The sequence below is a fragment of the Otolemur garnettii genome, unplaced genomic scaffold (assembly GCF_000181295.1).
Source record: "Otolemur garnettii isolate 467f Iridium unplaced genomic scaffold, OtoGar3 scaffold00024, whole genome shotgun sequence".
Lineage (NCBI taxonomy): Eukaryota > Metazoa > Chordata > Mammalia > Primates > Galagidae > Otolemur > Otolemur garnettii.
This window is the reverse complement of record NW_003852419.1, coordinates 5185270-5190913: the sequence shown is the minus strand read 5'-3', so window position 1 is coordinate 5190913 and position 5644 is coordinate 5185270. Positions and strand designations below refer to the sequence as shown.

Here is a 5644-nt window from a genome sequence, read left to right as displayed (position 1 = left end):
GGGAATCCATCATATTGAGAACCCAACCAAATATTTCACATTTCAACCAGGGACTTAATAGCAGAAATCCTAAATAATATGTTTAAACTTTTTTGTCATTAAAAATAAACAAGACTGGCTCGGCACCTGTGGCTCAAGTAGCTAAGGCACCAGCCACATACACCTAAGGTGGCAGGTTCAAATCCAGCCTGGGCCTGCCACAACCAACAATGAAGGCTGCAACCAAATAATAGCCGGGCATTGTGGCGGGCACCTGTGGTCCCCGCTACTTGGGAGGCAGAGGCAGGAGACTTGCTTGAGCCCAGGAGTTGGAAGTTGCTGTGAGCTGTCATGCAGGGGCACTCTACCCAGGGGGACAGCTTGAGGCTCCGACTCAAAAATAAAATAAAATAAAATAAACAAGACTTTTGCTTCTGGGAAGATGGGGTAAATGCAAGCCTCCCCATTTCTTTCATTAAGTGCACAAAGTCTCTGGGGATCATATATAAAACAAGCATAAAAAGATTCTGAAAACTAGAAGAAAGGCAGACAAGCTAGGGACCTTGAGATTTAAGCAACAACATGGTGGTGAGTTACCTGGGTTTTCTTTTTGCCTAAAGGAGCTAAAAAAAGCAGGAACCTAGAAATGCCAGAGGGTACACATATGAAAAAGGCCCCCATAAAAACCTGCTCTCTCCTCAAGGATGAGGAAAAGTTCAAGCAAAGCAGAAACATTTAGGCAATAACTGCTCTATTCCAATCAAACATCGCAAGAAAGACTATGACCCCAGTTGCACCCGTGTAAGTCTAGTGGGGCACCTAGACCTCCACACTTGCCAGGTTGCAATAAGGCACCCCTCCCCTTTCCTGCTGGATGGTATTGTAGGAGACTTAGTGGAGAGTCAAAACTTTCACCACTGCCAAGTGATAACAAGGCCACATGGGGAGCCCAAACTCTCACTGCTGTCCAGCAGTATGGAGGAGTCCCCACCTCACTGAAGGCCAAGTGAGGAGCCTGGACTTGTCCCTCCCATGCCAGTAACAGGGGTGCATCCTCCTCTGCCCCTACCACAGGGGTGTTCAAGCAGAAGGTTTAAATAGGATCCAGCCTTATAATGCAAAAAGGTCCAGGTGTCAGTCAAAAATCTTTCATCATGGGAGAGGCCATCTTCCAGTAATTCACCAAAATGATGCACCCAAAGGGAAAGAGGAGAGGCGCCCCATGCACGTTCTGCAGCCTTTTAGAAATGATGCGGTTGTTCCTTTGCTCACATACATGTAAGCTACAAGAAGGGTGATACTATAGACATCCAGGGAATGGGTGCTGTTCACAAAGGCATGCCCGCAAATGTCACGGCAAACCGCAAGAGTCTGCAGTGTTACCCAGTACAGTGTTGCCATTGTTGTAAACAAACAAGTTAAGGGCAAGACTCTTGACAAGAGGATTCATGCTCATGTTGAGCATATTAAGCAATCTAAGAGCTGAGACGGCTTCCAGAAATGTGTGGAAGAAAATGATCAAAAAAAGAAGGAAGCCCAAGAGAAAAGTACGGATGCTGATTAACTGAGAGAACCTTACCAAAGCATGTGGGCATGTCGGGGGAGGATGGTGTGGTTCAGGGACAGGCTGACCCTGCCCCAAGTATCAGCCTGTTTGCCACACCATCTCAATTCCACACACTGAAGCCTGGTCTTTTGTGTTCATATGTGCTCTGAGTCTTGTTGAATGAAAATCCTCTTCAAACGGCATGTTTCCAATTATTTATCTTTTAGTGTATAGCATCTTTTCAGATTCTTCCCAAATGGACCATATTTTTCCATTTTTACACCACGGTGAGGACCTGACCCTGCTTTTGTAGACAGGGCATGTATTGAAATTGTTCTGGCCAACCCCTTAAATGAAGCATAAGAAACACCTTTGGCCTTCTCCTTGGGAGGCCCTCTGATAAGTCTAGTCTATGGTCACCTGTCCCTTCTCTGAACTCCGAGAGCAGCAGCCCTTGAACTTTTGTGTGCCACAGGCCCCTTTACAGAATGATATTTGAAATGCAAAAGATTTAAAAAACCAAAGAATTTCAAAGAAATCCATTGCACTGAAATACAGGCATCAAAATATTTGAAAAACTAAGTGACTTAGTAGTATAAGTGCTTCTTAATTAGCATAGTAAGATCTACCAGCAGGTCTAACAATAACTGTAACTTCAAAGTAGTGATGACTAAGTGATTTAAGATATCTGTAACAACTGTAATGTGATATGAAAATATTTATAATTTCTGCAAGCGGTGAAGTCACAGTTTTTCTCATAGCTTTTTGTCTAATTTATATTTGCAGAAAATGCCAACTTTCAGTCTGAGGTTCATGAAAATACATAGAGGAGAACCTCTGTAAGTTGATCCCCCCGAGGACTGTAACAAACTAGTCAACATATGGAAGTGTCTAATAAAGGGAGGTGGTTAGTTGTGGAGGTTCTACTGTACGTAGTTTTTTTCTCATTCAAGTTGAAGGGTTGCTGCAGGTATCTAGAAAGTGTTAGTGGACCCAAGGTTAATAACTTCAGCCCTTGAAGGGCATGTGGTCAGTAATGTAATACATTCATTATGACTACCAATTCAAGCCAAGTAGACATGCACTAAAGTCAGATTCCAGTCTCCATCACTTCTTCCATCTGCTCACCCACTCCCACTGATGGGTGGGTTCCTGGGGGCTGTAGACCCTGGTGCGTCTTCTCTTGTTTCCTGACCTCCCCCCCTGCCTTTCATCCCAGTGCAGTGGGGGTTGGACACAGATAGAAATACTTACTTGGCATTTGTTAACCATCTGCCTGTGATAACTCTTTGAATGCCAAAATTTTAAGCTTCTGAGATTTTTATTATCATTCCTGATGACTTCTGAACCCCTTAATAATATACAATACTTTTCATCTGCATATGAACCACTAGATGGCAGCTATGTCCCACAGAATGGCCTTTTCCAGCTTTTAGCATCCCATCTGGTAGTTATTTTTAAAAAATGTCCCTTCTATGAGTTTTCCAGGAGTGACTCCTCTTCATGTCTCCCTGTACCAAATGGCCATGAAAAGAAAACCCACATGCACACACATACACATACCAAAACAACAACAAAAATCAAACATGAACAAGAATTTAAATAAAAGACTGAACTGCTTTGAAGAAAGGAATTATCTAAATGATGGCAGTAACGGCCAGACAGTGGAGAGGTGGCAGGAGTACCGAGGAGTCCATAAAACTCTGAGCTGCTCAAAGCAGCCTGGGCCAGGGCCCTGGGGGAGGAATCAGAGCCTTGCCAACTTCTGCACTATTGCACTTTCTTTCCCCAATCCAAATACAAAACTCCACCCTGGTTGCAGCCGAGCAGAGGGGAGAGGGAGTCTGGCCACACTTGCACTAGGAGGCCTGCCCAGGGGAGCAAGGCCACCCAGGGTTTGCAGTGAGCATGGCATGGGCACAGGACTGAATGGGACACACTCTGGAACGGGACAGTCTGATAGAGCCAAACCCTGAGGGAGCACCGGGAGAGTGGGGACCACTTCTCACCCTGGGGCTTCCATGGGGACATCAATCCTTAAGGCTGAACTGCAGGAAGCCCTCCAGAAGTCACCAAAGCTGAGAAAACCCTCCTTCCTGCTACTGTCCCTCATCAAAAAGTCTGAGAAAGCTGAAACCTCAATGGAGGTGAGAAATAAGATAACTTTGCTTCTTAAAATGTTATCCATCCTTTTGCAACACTGGCAGCAAAGAGAAATCAAACAGGTTTATTTATGTCCAAACCCTGAGGAACAGACTGAGGTAGTAGTAACGCTGCATAATTCTATTTGTTAAACATTTTCTCACAACTCTGAGGGGACAATATTGTGACTTGGGGTTCAAGTTCCAAGCAATGTTCTTTCTAGTTACAAGCTCTTTTAGAGTCTCAGTTACTACCCCTATAGAGTGGGGGGGTCATCTGGCACCTACTTCAGCGGATCATTATGGAGATTAAATGTGAAGTACTTGGTGCAGAGCCGGGGGATATTTATGGATGACTAAATAATAAGTTGTACATTTTGAAATGTTGCTAGCACGTGTTCATTCAGCCAAATCTGCTATATCTCTGAGATGAGTGAGACCTACCCTCAGGAGTCTATTTTGAAACTGGGAAATAGAGGAATGTACATACACCTGTTCATACCACATTTCATTGATTCTGAAATGTTCTTTTTTGTATTTTAATGTCCTTGAATTTGGCAACATTGCTTATTTCTTGGTGGTCAATAAAATAATGATGTGGCTTATAATTAGTGGCACCTTGGATTTAGTGAAAAGCAGTACAGACAGAAAGACTATAAGCATAGAGACAGCAACATCATCTTATCACCAGGATGTAGCCCACACATAGACACCCACAGGCAGAATTCCCATGCAGGTGGCCAGCAGAGGATGCCTTCTTCTCTCTCCTGGGATGTGTCTGCCCCTCCACTGTGTTTGGGAGATGGGTGTGGTCTTGTTGTACTGGTGGCTGAGCACTGGGTAGTGCCCACATTCCAGTGCATATACAGATCCTTGTCTGAAATGCAGGCTCCTAACCCCTGCCCTAGAGTCTGGTTAGGTAGATTTGAGGGTGCAGCCTTGGGTGAGCCACCCAGCTTTGGTTCCTTCCTGGTGTGAGGGGATTCTTGGCTTGGGGAGGAGCTTCACGGTGGGCTGTGGGAATGATCCTTACCTGAAACAGGAAACCTACATTCACATCCAGATGTGAAGCTGACTTGTGTTGGTTAGCATGAAATTAGCCACAGTGGGAGTATTTACACCTCAGCTATTGGCAAACCTTACAAGTTGAGGCTCTTTTTTTTTTCTTCTTCCTTTCTTGTTAATTTGCCAGCACACAATTGTGACTTCTTAGTTGGGTGACATTGAGGCTAGCACTGAAAATCACTCTGAGCCTCTGTATCTGAAAGGGGATAATTATTTTTTTCACTTCATAGAGTTGTAGAATAAATGAGTCTTCAAGTATGAGAACTTATCAAGCCCAGTGCTAAGCTCTATCCATTTGCAGTTTATTCTTTTGCTCCAAAAATCTCTATGAGTACGGTTATCTTCTTGGGAACTTCCCAGGGAGAGAATGAAGTGAAATGAACATACTTCATGATGCAATATGGATCTCAAGGTGGATGATTAGCATTTACTAGCAAGGATAACAGTAACTAACTTTACATAAAATTTACAGTTTAACAAGCTGCAGTTCATGCTTGCTTCAGCAGCACATATACGAAAAAATTGGAACGATACAGAGAAGATTAGCATAGCCCCTGTGCAAGGATGACATGCAAATTCGTGAAGCATTCCATATTTTTTAAAATAAATGTCACCTCAGTAAAAAACAAACAAACAAAAAACAAGCTGTAGTTCATTTAGCGTAACATTCCACTGCAGACACTGTGACCCTCCTATTTCAGATGTCATAGAAGTTAAGAGACTTGCTCAGAGTTATGCATCTTTTAAGTGAGGCAGTATCAAAAACTTCTGATATATTGTCATCCCTCAGTATCCATGAGGGATTTGTTCTAGGACTCTCTGAGGATATCAGGACACCAAAAATCCATAGATGTTCAAGTCCCTTATACGACATGGTGTAGTGTTTGTGAATAACCTCCTGTATAGTTTAAAT

At 43.5% G+C, this 5644-nt stretch overlaps 1 non-coding gene across 1 annotated transcript; it reads left to right on the top strand.

Moving 5' to 3' along the window:
* The first annotated feature begins 5221 nt into the window (after positions 1 to 5221).
* Positions 5222 to 5330, top strand: LOC111724594. Its single transcript, XR_002772864.1, has one exon. It is a non-coding gene; the product is annotated as a U6 spliceosomal RNA (small nuclear RNA).
* Positions 5331 to 5644: the final 314 nt, after the last annotated feature.